This window comes from Alosa sapidissima, chromosome 6 (assembly GCF_018492685.1).
Source record: "Alosa sapidissima isolate fAloSap1 chromosome 6, fAloSap1.pri, whole genome shotgun sequence".
NCBI lineage: Eukaryota > Metazoa > Chordata > Actinopteri > Clupeiformes > Clupeidae > Alosa > Alosa sapidissima.
Window position 1 is genome coordinate 17,318,447 of NC_055962.1, and position 16,164 is coordinate 17,334,610.

A 16,164-nucleotide genomic window follows, 5' to 3' on the forward strand; every position below is an offset into this window, starting at 1 on the left:
GTGTTCCGCCAGCATTTTATTTAGACAATGAAATACCGTGACAACACGCACACACTAACAAACCAAAGCGAAGCTGCTTAAATACGTAGTGCACGCACATCTCTGCCTTTAGCCTACACCCTCATAAACGTCTCGTCCCCAGTGATCAATGAAGATGACTCAGTGAATGAGGTAGCCTAGGTTAAAAATTTGAGGTTCAAACATGCTAAGACGTATCAAGCTCGTCCAGCTCAGTGAGCTTCCGCTCTAATGCTTGTCAGTGGCGCTGTGGCTTAGTTGGTTAAAGCGCCTGTCTAGTAAACAGGAGATCCTGGGTTCGAATCCCAGCAGTGCCTTATGTTGGACAAGATGGACCATCCTAAAAGGAGGATGACGTCAAACACAAACTCTTGAAAGTTGCATCCGTACCGCTTGAGAAAAAGTACGCAAAACATTCTCACCTCTTTATGCCCCGTCAGGATTTTCTCTTGACAATGACATACCCAGACTGCACACACGTGCTCACAAACCAGACGTGACCTGATTCACTGAGGATGACTCAGTGAATGAGGTAGACTAGCTTGTAAATTTGAGATTTACACATGCTAAGAAGTTTCAAGCTCGTCCAGCTCAGTGAGCTTCCGCTCAAACGCATGTCAGTGGCGCTGTGGCTTAGTTGGTTAAAGCGCCTGTCTAGTAAACAGGAGATCCTGGGTTCGAATCCCAGCAGTGCCTTATGTTGGACAAGTTGGACCATCCGAAAAGGAGGATGATGCCAAACGCGACCTCTTGCGTGTTGAAAGTTGCTTCCGTACCGTTTGAACAAAAGTACGCAAAACACTAACACCTCTCTGTGTTCCGCCAGCATTTTATTTAGACAATGAAATACCGTGACAACACGCACACACTAACAAACCAAAGCGAAGCTGCTTAAATACGTAGTGCACGCACATCTCTGCCTTTAGCCTACACCCTCATAAACGTCTCGTCCCCAGTGATCAATGAAGATGACTCAGTGAATGAGGTAGCCTAGGTTAAAAATTTGAGGTTCAAACATGCTAAGACGTATCAAGCTCGTCCAGCTCAGTGAGCTTCCGCTCTTATGCTTGTCAGTGGCGCTGTGGCTTAGTTGGTTAAAGCGCCTGTCTAGTAAACAGGAGATCCTGGGTTCGAATCCCAGCAGTGCCTTATGTTGGACAAGATGGACCATCCTAAAAGGAGGATGACGTCAAACACAAACTCTTGAAAGTTGCATCCGTACCGCTTGAGAAAAAGTACGCAAAACATTCTCACCTCTTTATGCCCCGTCAGGATTTTCTCTTGACAATGACATACCCAGACTGCACACACGTGCTCACAAACCAGACGTGACCTGATTCACTGAGGATGACTCAGTGAATGAGGTAGACTAGCTTGTAAATTTGAGATTTACACATGCTAAGAAGTTTCAAGCTCGTCCAGCTCAGTGAGCTTCCGCTCAAACGCATGTCAGTGGCGCTGTGGCTTAGTTGGTTAAAGCGCCTGTCTAGTAAACAGGAGATCCTGGGTTCGAATCCCAGCAGTGCCTTATGTTGGACAAGTTGGACCATCCGAAAAGGAGGATGATGCCAAACGCGACCTCTTGCGTGTTGAAAGTTGCTTCCGTACCGTTTGAACAAAAGTACGCAAAACACTAACACCTCTCTGTGTTCCGCCAGCATTTTATTTAGACAATGAAATACCGTGACAACACGCACACACTAACAAACCAAAGCGAAGCTGCTTAAATACGTAGTGCACGCACATCTCTGCCTTTAGCCTACACCCTCATAAACGTCTCGTCCCCAGTGATCAATGAAGATGACTCAGTGAATGAGGTAGCCTAGGTTAAAAATTTGAGGTTCAAACATGCTAAGACGTATCAAGCTCGTCCAGCTCAGTGAGCTTCCGCTCTTATGCTTGTCAGTGGCGCTGTGGCTTAGTTGGTTAAAGCGCCTGTCTAGTAAACAGGAGATCCTGGGTTCGAATCCCAGCAGTGCCTTATGTTGGACAAGATGGACCATCCTAAAAGGAGGATGACGTCAAACACAAACTCTTGAAAGTTGCATCCGTACCGCTTGAGAAAAAGTACGCAAAACATTCTCACCTCTTTATGCCCCGTCAGGATTTTCTCTTGACAATGACATACCCAGACTGCACACACGTGCTCACAAACCAGACGTGACCTGATTCACTGAGGATGACTCAGTGAATGAGGTAGACTAGCTTGTAAATTTGAGATTTACACATGCTAAGAAGTTTCAAGCTCGTCCAGCTCAGTGAGCTTCCGCTCAAACGCATGTCAGTGGCGCTGTGGCTTAGTTGGTTAAAGCGCCTGTCTAGTAAACAGGAGATCCTGGGTTCGAATCCCAGCAGTGCCTTATGTTGGACAAGTTGGACCATCCGAAAAGGAGGATGATGCCAAACGCGACCTCTTGCGTGTTGAAAGTTGCTTCCGTACCGTTTGAAAAAAAGTACGCAAAACACTAAAACCTCTCTGTCTTCCGCCAGCATTTTATTTAGACAATGAAATACCGTGACAACACGCACACACTAACAAACCAAAGCGAAGCTGCTTAAATACGTAGTGCACGCACATCTCTGCCTTTAGCCTACACCCTCATAAACGTCTCGTCCCCAGTGATCAATGAAGATGACTCAGTGAATGAGGTAGCCTAGGTTAAAAATTTGAGGTTCAAACATGCTAAGACGTATCAAGCTCGTCCAGCTCAGTGAGCTTCCGCTCTAATGCTTGTCAGTGGCGCTGTGGCTTAGTTGGTTAAAGCGCCTGTCTAGTAAACAGGAGATCCTGGGTTCGAATCCCAGCAGTGCCTTATGTTGGACAAGATGGACCATCCTAAAAGGAGGATGACGTCAAACACAAACTCTTGAAAGTTGCATCCGTACCGCCTGAGAAAAAGTACGCAAAACATTCTCACCTCTTTATGCACCGTCAGGATTTTCTCTTGACAATGACATACCCAGACTGCACACAAGTGCTCACAAACCAGACGTGACCTGATTCACTGAGGATGACTCAGTGAATGAGGTAGACTAGCTTGTAAATTTGAGATTTACACATGCTAAGAAGTTTCAAGCTCGTCCAGCTCAGTGAGCTTCCGCTCAAACGCATGTCAGTGGCGCTGTGGCTTAGTTGGTTAAAGCGCCTGTCTAGTAAACAGGAGATCCTGGGTTCGAATCCCAGCAGTGCCTTATGTTGGACAAGTTGGACCATCCGAAAAGGAGGATGATGCCAAACGCGACCTCTTGCGTGTTGAAAGTTGCTTCCGTACCGTTTGAACAAAAGTACGCAAAACACTAACACCTCTCTGTGTTCCGCCAGCATTTTATTTAGACAATGAAATACCGTGACAACACGCACACACTAACAAACCAAAGCGAAGCTGCTTAAATACGTAGTGCACGCACATCTCTGCCTTTAGCCTACACCCTCATAAACGTCTCGTCCCCAGTGATCAATGAAGATGACTCAGTGAATGAGGTAGCCTAGGTTAAAAATTTGAGGTTCAAACATGCTAAGACGTATCAAGCTCGTCCAGCTCAGTGAGCTTCCGCTCTAATGCTTGTCAGTGGCGCTGTGGCTTAGTTGGTTAAAGCGCCTGTCTAGTAAACAGGAGATCCTGGGTTCGAATCCCAGCAGTGCCTTATGTTGGACAAGATGGACCATCCTAAAAGGAGGATGACGTCAAACACAAACTCTTGAAAGTTGCATCCGTACCGCTTGAGAAAAAGTACGCAAAACATTCTCACCTCTTTATGCCCCGTCAGGATTTTCTCTTGACAATGACATACCCAGACTGCACACACGTGCTCACAAACCAGACGTGACCTGATTCACTGAGGATGACTCAGTGAATGAGGTAGACTAGCTTGTAAATTTGAGATTTACACATGCTAAGAAGTTTCAAGCTCGTCCAGCTCAGTGAGCTTCCGCTCAAACTCATGTCAGTGGCGCTGTGGCTTAGTTGGTTAAAGCGCCTGTCTAGTAAACAGGAAATCCTGGGTTCGAATCCCAGCAGTGCCTTATGTTGGACAAGTTGGACCATCCGAAAAGGAGGATGATGCCAAACGCGACCTCTTGCGTGTTGAAAGTTGCTTCCATACCGTTTGAACAAAAGTACGCAAAACACTAACACCTCTCTGTGTTCCGCCAGCATTTTATTTAGACAATGAAATACCGTGACAACACGCACACACTAACAAACCAAAGCGAAGCTGCTTAAATACGTAGTGCACGCACATCTCTGCCTTTAGCCTACACCCTCATAAACGTCTCGTCCCCAGTGATCAATGAAGATGACTCAGTGAATGAGGTAGCCTAGGTTAAAAATTTGAGGTTCAAACATGCTAAGACGTATCAAGCTCGTCCAGCTCAGTGAGCTTCCGCTCTAATGCTTGTCAGTGGCGCTGTGGCTTAGTTGGTTAAAGCGCCTGTCTAGTAAACAGGAGATCCTGGGTTCGAATCCCAGCAGTGCCTTATGTTGGACAAGATGGACCATCCTAAAAGGAGGATGACGTCAAACACAAACTCTTGAAAGTTGCATCCGTACCGCTTGAGAAAAAGTACGCAAAACATTCTCACCTCTTTATGCCCCGTCAGGATTTTCTCTTGACAATGACATACCCAGACTGCACACACGTGCTCACAAACCAGACGTGACCTGATTCACTGAGGATGACTCAGTGAATGAGGTAGACTAGCTTGTAAATTTGAGATTTACACATGCTAAGAAGTTTCAAGCTCGTCCAGCTCAGTGAGCTTCCGCTCAAACTCATGTCAGTGGCGCTGTGGCTTAGTTGGTTAAAGCGCCTGTCTAGTAAACAGGAGATCCTGGGTTCGAATCCCAGCAGTGCCTTATGTTGGACAAGTTGGACCATCCGAAAAGGAGGATGATGCCAAACGCGACCTCTTGCGTGTTGAAAGTTGCTTCCGTACCGTTTGAACAAAAGTACGCAAAACACTAACACCTCTCTGTGTTCCGCCAGCATTTTATTTAGACAATGAAATACCGTGACAACACGCACACACTAACAAACCAAAGCGAAGCTGCTTAAATACGTAGTGCACGCACATCTCTGCCTTTAGCCTACACCCTCATAAACGTCTCGTCCCCAGTGATCAATGAAGATGACTCAGTGAATGAGGTAGCCTAGGTTAAAAATTTGAGGTTCAAACATGCTAAGACGTATCAAGCTCGTCCAGCTCAGTGAGCTTCCGCTCTAATGCTTGTCAGTGGCGCTGTGGCTTAGTTGGTTAAAGCGCCTGTCTAGTAAACAGGAGATCCTGGGTTCGAATCCCAGCAGTGCCTTATGTTGGACAAGATGGACCATCCTAAAAGGAGGATGACGTCAAACACAAACTCTTGAAAGTTGCATCCGTACCGCTTGAGAAAAAGTACGCAAAACATTCTCACCTCTTTATGCCCCGTCAGGATTTTCTCTTGACAATGACATACCCAGACTGCACACACGTGCTCACAAACCAGACGTGACCTGATTCACTGAGGATGACTCAGTGAATGAGGTAGACTAGCTTGTAAATTTGAGATTTACACATGCTAAGAAGTTTCAAGCTCGTCCAGCTCAGTGAGCTTCCGCTCAAACGCATGTCAGTGGCGCTGTGGCTTAGTTGGTTAAAGCGCCTGTCTAGTAAACAGGAGATCCTGGGTTCGAATCCCAGCAGTGCCTTATGTTGGACAAGTTGGACCATCCGAAAAGGAGGATGATGCCAAACGCGACCTCTTGCGTGTTGAAAGTTGCTTCCGTACCGTTTGAAAAAAAGTACGCAAAACACTAACACCTCTCTGTCTTCCGCCAGCATTTTATTTAGACAATGAAATACCGTGACAACACGCACACACTAACAAACCAAAGCGAAGCTGCTTAAATACGTAGTGCACGCACATCTCTGCCTTTAGCCTACACCCTCATAAACGTCTCGTCCCCAGTGATCAATGAAGATGACTCAGTGAATGAGGTAGCCTAGGTTAAAAATTTGAGGTTCAAACATGCTAAGACGTATCAAGCTCGTCCAGCTCAGTGAGCTTCCGCTCTAATGCTTGTCAGTGGCGCTGTGGCTTAGTTGGTTAAAGCGCCTGTCTAGTAAACAGGAGATCCTGGGTTCGAATCCCAGCAGTGCCTTATGTTGGACAAGATGGACCATCCTAAAAGGAGGATGACGTCAAACACAAACTCTTGAAAGTTGCATCCGTACCGCTTGAGAAAAAGTACGCAAAACATTCTCACCTCTTTATGCACCGTCAGGATTTTCTCTTGACAATGACATACCCAGACTGCACACACGTGCTCACAAACCAGACGTGACCTGATTCACTGAGGATGACTCAGTGAATGAGGTAGACTAGCTTGTAAATTTGAGATTTACACATGCTAAGAAGTTTCAAGCTCGTCCAGCTCAGTGAGCTTCCGCTCAAACGCATGTCAGTGGCGCTGTGGCTTAGTTGGTTAAAGCGCCTGTCTAGTAAACAGGAGATCCTGGGTTCGAATCCCAGCAGTGCCTTATGTTGGACAAGTTGGACCATCCGAAAAGGAGGATGATGCCAAACGCGACCTCTTGCGTGTTGAAAGTTGCTTCCGTACCGTTTGAACAAAAGTACGCAAAACACTAACACCTCTCTGTGTTCCGCCAGCATTTTATTTAGACAATGAAATACCGTGACAACACGCACACACTAACAAACCAAAGCGAAGCTGCTTAAATACGTAGTGCACGCACATCTCTGCCTTTAGCCTACACCCTCATAAACGTCTCGTCCCCAGTGATCAATGAAGATGACTCAGTGAATGAGGTAGCCTAGGTTAAAAATTTGAGGTTCAAACATGCTAAGACGTATCAAGCTCGTCCAGCTCAGTGAGCTTCCGCTCTAATGCTTGTCAGTGGCGCTGTGGCTTAGTTGGTTAAAGCGCCTGTCTAGTCAACAGGAGATCCTGGGTTCGAATCCCAGCAGTGCCTTATGTTGGACAAGATGGACCATCCTAAAAGGAGGATGACGTCAAACACAAACTCTTGAAAGTTGCATCCGTACCGCTTGAGAAAAAGTACGCAAAACATTCTCACCTCTTTATGCCCCGTCAGGATTTTCTCTTGACAATGACATACCCAGACTGCACACACGTGCTCACAAACCAGACGTGACCTGATTCACTGAGGATGACTCAGTGAATGAGGTAGACTAGCTTGTAAATTTGAGATTTACACATGCTAAGAAGTTTCAAGCTCGTCCAGCTCAGTGAGCTTCCGCTCAAACGCATGTCAGTGGCGCTGTGGCTTAGTTGGTTAAAGCGCCTGTCTAGTAAACAGGAGATCCTGGGTTCGAATCCCAGCAGTGCCTTATGTTGGACAAGTTGGACCATCCGTAAAGGAGGATGATGCCAAACGCAACCTCTTGCGTGTTGAAAGTTGCTTCCGTACCGTTTGAAAAAAAGTACGCAAAACACTAACACCTCTCTGTGTTCCGCCAGCATTTTATTTAGACAATGAAATACCGTGACAACACGCACACACTAACAAACCAAAGCGAAGCTGCTTAAATACGTAGTGCACGCACATCTCTGCCTTTAGCCTACACCCTCATAAACGTCTCGTCCCCAGTGATCAATGAAGATGACTCAGTGAATGAGGTAGCCTAGGTTAAAAATTTGAGGTTCAAACATGCTAAGACGTATCAAGCTCGTCCAGATCAGTGAGCTTCCGCTCTAATGCTTGTCAGTGGCGCTGTGGCTTAGTTGGTTAAAGCGCCTGTCTAGTAAACAGGAGATCCTGGGTTCGAATCCCAGCAGTGCCTTATGTTGGACAAGATGGACCATCCTAAAAGGAGGATGACGTCAAACACAAACTCTTGAAAGTTGCATCCGTACCGCTTGAGAAAAAGTACGCAAAACATTCTCACCTCTTTATGCCCCGTCAGGATTTTCTCTTGACAATGACATACCCAGACTGCACACACGTGCTCACAAACCAGACGTGACCTGATTCACTGAGGATGACTCAGTGAATGAGGTAGACTAGCTTGTAAATTTGAGATTTACACATGCTAAGAAGTTTCAAGCTCGTCCAGCTCAGTGAGCTTCCGCTCAAACGCATGTCAGTGGCGCTGTGGCTTAGTTGGTTAAAGCGCCTGTCTAGTAAACAGGAGATCCTGGGTTCGAATCCCAGCAGTGCCTTATGTTGGACAAGTTGGACCATCCGTAAAGGAGGATGATGCCAAACGCAACCTCTTGCGTGTTGAAAGTTGCTTCCGTACCGTTTGAAAAAAAGTACGCAAAACACTAACACCTCTCTGTGTTCCACCAGCATTTTATTTAGACAATGAAATACCGTGACAACACGCACACACTAACAAACCAAAGCGAAGCTGCTTAAATACGTAGTGCACGCACATCTCTGCCTTTAGCCTACACCCTCATAAACGTCTCGTCCCCAGTGATCAATGAAGATGACTCAGTGAATGAGGTAGCCTAGGTTAAAAATTTGAGGTACAAACATGCTAAGACGTATCAAGCTCGTCCAGGTCAGTGAGCTTCCGCTCTAATGCGTGTCAGTGGCGCTGTGGCTTAGTTGGTTAAAGCGCCTGTCTAGTAAACAGGAGATCCTGGGTTCGAATCCCAGCAGTGCCTTATGTTGGACAAGATGGACCATCCTAAAAGGAGGATGACGTCAAACACAAACTCTTGAAAGTTGCATCCGTACCGCTTGAGAAAAAGTACGCAAAACATTCTCACCTCTTTATGCACCGTCAGGATTTTCTCTTGACAATGACATACCCAGACTGCACACACGTGCTCACAAACCAGACGTGACCTGATTCACTGAGGATGACTCAGTGAATGAGGTAGACTAGCTTGTAAATTTGAGATTTACACATGCTAAGAAGTTTCAAGCTCGTCCAGCTCAGTGAGCTTCCGCTCAAATGCATGTCAGTGGCGCTGTGGCTTAGTTGGTTAAAGCGCCTGTCTAGTAAACAGGAGATCCTGGGTTCGAATCCCAGCAGTGCCTTATGTTGGACAAGTGGGACCATCCGAAAAGGAGGATGATGCCAAACGCAACCTCTTGCGTGTTGAAAGTTGCTTCCGTACCGTTTGAAAAAAAGTACGCAAAACACTAACACCTCTCTGTGTTCCGCCAGCATTTTATTTAGACAATGAAATACCGTGACAACACGCACACACTAACAAACCAAAGCGAAGCTGCTTAAATACGTAGTGCACGCACATCTCTGCCTTTAGCCTACACCCTCATAAACGTCTCGTCCCCAGTGATCAATGAAGATGACTCAGTGAATGAGGTAGCCTAGGTTAAAAATTTGAGGTTCAAACATGCTAAGACGTATCAAGCTTGTCCAGCTCAGTGAGCTTCCGCTCTAATGCTTGGCAGTGGCGCTGTGGCTTAGTTGGTTAAAGCGCCTGTCTAGTAAACAGGAGATCCTGGGTTCGAATCCCAGCAGTGCCTTATGTTGGACAAGATGGACCATCCTAAAAGGAGGATGACGTCAAACACAAACTCTTGAAAGTTGCATCCGTACCGCTTGAGAAAAAGTACGCAAAACATTCTCACCTCTTTATGCCCCGTCAGGATTTTCTCTTGACAATGACATACCCAGACTGCACACACGTGCTCACAAACCAGACGTGACCTGATTCACTGAGGATGACTCAGTGAATGAGGTAGACTAGCTTGTAAATTTGAGATTTACACATGCTAAGAAGTTTCAAGCTCGTCCAGCTCAGTGAGCTTCCGCTCAAACGCATGTCAGTGGCGCTGTGGCTTAGTTGGTTAAAGCGCCTGTCTAGTAAACAGGAGATCCTGGGTTCGAATCCCAGCAGTGCCTTATGTTTGACAAGTTGGACCATCCGAAAAGGAGGATGATGCCAAACGCAACCTCTTGCGTGTTGAAAGTTGCTTCCGTACCGTTTGAAAAAAAGTACGCAAAACACTAACACCTCTCTGTGTTCCGCCAGCATTTTATTTAGACAATGAAATACCGTGACAACACGCACACACTAACAAACCAAAGCGAAGCTGCTTAAATACGTAGTGCACGCACATCTCTGCCTTTAGCCTACACCCTCATAAACGTCTCGTCCCCAGTGATCAATGAAGATGACTCAGTGAATGAGGTAGCCTAGGTTAAAAATTTGAGGTTCAAACATGCTAAGACGTATCAAGCTCGTCCAGCTCAGTGAGCTTCCGCTCTAATGCATGTCAGTGGCGCTGTGGCTTAGTTGGTTAAAGCGCCTGTCTAGTAAACAGGAGATCCTGGGTTCGAATCCCAGCAGTGCCTTATGTTGGACAAGATGGACCATCCTAAAAGGAGGATGACGTCAAACACAAACTCTTGAAAGTTGCATCCGTACCGCTTGAGAAAAAGTACGCAAAACATTCTCACCTCTTTATGCACCGTCAGGATTTTCTCTTGACAATGACATACCCAGACTGCACACACGTGCTCACAAACCAGACGTGACCTGATTCACTGAGGATGACTCAGTGAATGAGGTAGACTAGCTTGTAAATTTGAGATTTACACATGCTAAGAAGTTTCAAGCTCGTCCAGCTCAGTGAGCTTCCGCTCAAATGCATGTCAGTGGCGCTGTGGCTTAGTTGGTTAAAGCGCCTGTCTAGTAAACAGGAGATCCTGGGTTCGAATCCCAGCAGTGCCTTATGTTGGACAAGTGGGACCATCCGAAAAGGAGGATGATGCCAAACGCAACCTCTTGCGTGTTGAAAGTTGCTTCCGTACCGTTTGAAAAAAAGTACGCAAAACACTAACACCTCTCTGTGTTCCGCCAGCATTTTATTTAGACAATGAAATACCGTGACAACACGCACACACTAACAAACCAAAGCGAAGCTGCTTAAATACGTAGTGCACGCACATCTCTGCCTTTAGCCTACACCCTCATAAACGTCTCGTCCCCAGTGATCAATGAAGATGACTCAGTGAATGAGGTAGCCTAGGTTAAAAATTTGAGGTACAAACATGCTAAGACGTATCAAGCTCGTTCAGGTCAGTGAGCTTCCGCTCTAATGCATGTCAGTGGCGCTGTGGCTTAGTTGGTTAAAGCGCCTGTCTAGTAAACAGGAGATCCTGGGTTCGAATCCCAGCAGTGCCTTATGTTGGACAAGATGGACCATCCTAAAAGGAGGATGACGTCAAACACAAACTCTTGAAAGTTGCATCCGTACCGCTTGAGAAAAAGTACGCAAAACATTTCTCACCTCTTTATGCACCGTCAGGATTTTCTCTTGACAATGACATACCCAGACTGCACATACGTGCTCACAAACCAGACGTGACCTGATTCACTGAGGATGACTCAGTGAATGAGGTAGACTAGCTTGTAAATTTGAGATTTACACATGCTAAGAAGTTTCAAGCTAGTCCAGCTCAGTGAGCTTCCGCTCAAACGCATGTCAGTGGCGCTGTGGCTTAGTTGGTTAAAGCGCCTGTCTAGTAAACAGGAGATCCTGGGTTCGAATCCCAGCAGTGCCTTATGTTGGACAAGATGGACCATCCTAAAAGGAGGATGACGTCAAACACAAACTCTTGAAAGTTGCATCCGTACCGCTTGAGAAAAAGTACGCAAAACATTCTCACCTCTTTATGCCCCGTCAGGATTTTCTCTTGACAATGACATACCCAGACTGCACACACGTGCTCACAAACCAGACGTGACCTGATTCACTGAGGATGACTCAGTGAATGAGGTAGACTAGCTTGTAAATTTGAGATTTACACATGCTAAGAAGTTTCAAGCTCGTCCAGCTCAGTGAGCTTCCGCTCAAACGCATGTCAGTGGCGCTGTGGCTTAGTTGGTTAAAGCGCCTGTCTAGTAAACAGGAGATCCTGGGTTCGAATCCCAGCAGTGCCTTATGTTGGACAAGTTGGACCATCCGAAAAGGAGGATGATGCCAAACGCAGCCTCTTGCGTGTTGAAAGTTGCATCCGTACCGTTTGAAAAAAAGTACGCAAAACACTAACACCTCTCTGTGTTCCGCCAGCATTTTATTTAGACAATGAAATACCGTGACAACACGCACACACTAACAAACCAAAGCGAAGCTGCTTAAATACGTAGTGCACGCACATCTCTGCCTTTAGCCTACACCCTCATAAACGTCTCGTCCCCAGTGATCAATGAAGATGACTCAGTGAATGAGGTAGCCTAGGTTAAAAATTTGAGGTTCAAACATGCTAAGACGTATCAAGCTCGTCCAGCTCAGTGAGCTTCCGCTCTAATGCATGTCAGTGGCGCTGTGGCTTAGTTGGTTAAAGCGCCTGTCTAGTAAACAGGAGATCCTGGGTTCGAATCCCAGCAGTGCCTTATGTTGGACAAGATGGACCATCCTAAAAGGAGGATGACGTCAAACACAAACTCTTGAAAGTTGCATCCGTACCGCTTGAGAAAATGTACGCAAAACATTCTCACCTCTTTATGCACCGTCAGGATTTTCTCTTGACAATGACATACCCAGACTGCACATACGTGCTCACAAACCAGACGTGACCTGATTCACTGAGGATGACTCAGTGAATGAGGTAGACTAGCTTGTAAATTTGAGATTTACAGATGCTAAGAAGTTTCAAGCTCGTCCAGCTCAGTGAGCTTCCGCTCAAACGCATGTCAGTGGCGCTGTGGCTTAGTTGGTTAAAGCGCCTGTCTAGTAAACAGGAGATCCTGGGTTCGAATCCCAGCAGTGCCTTATGTTGGACAAGATGGACCATCCTAAAAGGAGGATGACGTCAAACACAAACTCTTGAATGTTGCATCCGTACCGCTTGAGAAAAAGTACGCAAAACATTCTCACCTCTTTATGCCCCGTCAGGATTTTCTCTTGACAATGACATACCCAGACTGCACACACGTGCTCACAAACCAGACGTGACCTGATTCACTGAGGATGACTCAGTGAATGAGGTAGACTAGCTTGTAAATTTGAGATTTACACATGCTAAGAAGTTTCAAGCTCGTCCAGCTCAGTGAGCTTCCGCTCAAACGCATGTCAGTGGCGCTGTGGCTTAGTTGGTTAAAGCGCCTGTCTAGTAAACAGGAGATCCTGGGTTCGAATCCCAGCAGTGCCTTATGTTGGACAAGTGGGACCATCCGAACAGGAGGATGATGCCAAACGCAACCTCTTGCGTGTTGAAAGTTGCTTCCGTACCGTTTGAAAAAAAGTACGCAAAACACTAACACCTCTCTGTGTTCCACCAGCATTTTATTTAGACAATGAAATACCGTGACAACACGCACACACTAACAAACCAAAGCGAAGCTGCTTAAATACGTAGTGCACGCACATCTCTGCCTTTAGCCTACACCCTCATAAACGTCTCGTCCCCAGTGATCAATGAAGATGACTCAGTGAATGAGGTAGCCTAGGTTAAAAATTTGAGGTACAAACATGCTAAGACGTATCAAGCTCGTCCAGGTCAGTGAGCTTCCGCTCTAATGCGTGTCAGTGGCGCTGTGGCTTAGTTGGTTAAAGCGCCTGTCTAGTAAACAGGAGATCCTGGGTTCGAATCCCAGCAGTGCCTTATGTTGGACAAGATGGACCATCCTAAAAGGAGGATGACGTCAAACACAAACTCTTGAAAGTTGCATCCGTACCGCTTGAGAAAAAGCACGCAAAACATTCTCACCTCTTTATGCACCGTCAGGATTTTCTCTTGACAATGACATACCCAGACTGCACACACGTGCTCACAAACCAGACGTGACCTGATTCACTGAGGATGACTCAGTGAATGAGGTAGACTAGCTTGTAAATTTGAGATTTACACATGCTAAGAAGTTTCAAGCTCGTCCAGCTCAGTGAGCTTCCGCTCAAACGCATGTCAGTGGCGCTGTGGCTTAGTTGGTTAAAGCGCCTGTCTAGTAAACAGGAGATCCTGGGTTCGAATCCCAGCAGTGCCTTATGTTTGACAAGTTGGACCATCCGAAAAGGAGGATGATGCCAAACGCAACCTCTTGCGTGTTGAAAGTTGCTTCCGTACCGTTTGAAAAAAAGTACGCAAAACACTAACACCTCTCTGTGTTCCGCCAGCATTTTATTTAGACAATGAAATACCGTGACAACACGCACACACTAACAAACCAAAGCGAAGCTGCTTAAATACGTAGTGCACGCACATCTCTGCCTTTAGCCTACACCCTCATAAACGTCTCGTCCCCAGTGATCAATGAAGATGACTCAGTGAATGAGGTAGCCTAGGTTAAAAATTTGAGGTTCAAACATGCTAAGACGTATCAAGCTCGTCCAGCTCAGTGAGCTTCCGCTCTAATGCATGTCAGTGGCGCTGTGGCTTAGTTGGTTAAAGCGCCTGTCTAGTAAACAGGAGATCCTGGGTTCGAATCCCAGCAGTGCCTTATGTTGGACAAGATGGACCATCCTAAAAGGAGGATGACGTCAAACACAAACTCTTGAAAGTTGCATCCGTACCGCTTGAGAAAAAGTACGCAAAACATTCTCACCACTTTATGCACAGTCAGGATTTTCTCTTGACAATGACATACCCAGACTGCACACACGTGCTCACAAACCAGACGTGACCTGATTCACTGAGGATGACTCAGTGAATGAGGTAGACTAGCTTGTAAATTTGAGATTTACACATGCTAAGAAGTTTCAAGCTCGTCCAGCTCAGTGAGCTTCCGCTCAAATGCATGTCAGTGGCGCTGTGGCTTAGTTGGTTAAAGCGCCTGTCTAGTAAACAGGAGATCCTGGGTTCGAATCCCAGCAGTGCCTTATGTTGGACAAGTGGGACCATCCGAAAAGGAGGATGATGCCAAACGCAACCTCTTGCGTGTTGAAAGTTGCTTCCGTACCGTTTGAAAAAAAGTACGCAAAACACTAACACCTCTCTATGTTCCGCCAGCATTTTATTTAGACAATGAAATACCGTGACAACACGCACACACTAACAAACCAAAGCGAAGCTGCTTAAATACGTAGTGCACGCACATCTCTGCCTTTAGCCTACACCCTCATAAACGTCTCGTCCCCAGTGATCAATGAAGATGACTCAGTGAATGAGGTAGCCTAGGTTAAAAATTTGAGGTACAAACATGCTAAGACGTATCAAGCTCGTTCAGGTCAGTGAGCTTCCGCTCTAATGCGTGTCAGTGGCGCTGTGGCTTAGTTGGTTAAAGCGCCTGTCTAGTAAACAGGAGATCCTGGGTTCGAATCCCAGCAGTGCCTTATGTTGGACAAGATGGACCATCCTAAAAGGAGGATGACGTCAAACACAAACTCTTGAAAGTTGCATCCGTACCGCTTGAGAAAATGTACGCAAAACATTCTCACCTCTTTATGCACCGTCAGGATTTTCTCTTGACAATGACATACCCAGACTGCACACACGTGCTCACAAACCAGACGTGACCTGATTCACTGAGGATGACTCAGTGAATGAGGTAGACTAGCTTGTAAATTTGAGATTTACACATGCTAAGAAGTTTCAAGCTCGTCCAGCTCAGTGAGCTTCCGCTCAAACGCATGTCAGTGGCGCTGTGGCTTAGTTGGTCAAAGCGCCTGTCTAGTAAACAGGAGATCCTGGGTTCGAATCCCAGCAGTGCCTTATGTTGGACAAGTTGGACCATCCGAAAAGGAGGATGATGCCAAACGCAGCCTCTTGCGTGTTGAAAGTTGCATCCGTACCGTTTGAAAAAAAGTACGCAAAACACTAACACCTCTCTGTGTTCCGCCAGCATTTTATTTAGACAATGAAATACCGTGACAACACGCACACACTAACAAACCAAAGCGAAGCTGCTTAAATACGTAGTGCACGCACATCTCTGCCTTTAGCCTACACCCTCATAAACGTCTCGTCCCCAGTGATCAATGAAGATGACTCAGTGAATGAGGTAGCCTAGGTTAAAAATTTGAGGTTCAAACATGCTAAGACGTATCAAGCTCGTCCAGCTCAGTGAGCTTCCGCTCTAATGCATGTCAGTGGCGCTGTGGCTTAGTTGGTTAAAGCGCCTGTCTAGTAAACAGGAGATCCTGGGTTCGAATCCCAGCAGTGCCTTATGTTGGACAAGATGGACCATCCTAAAAGGAGGATGACGTCAAACACAAACTCTTGAAAGTTGCATCCGTACCGCTTGAGAAAAAGTACGCAA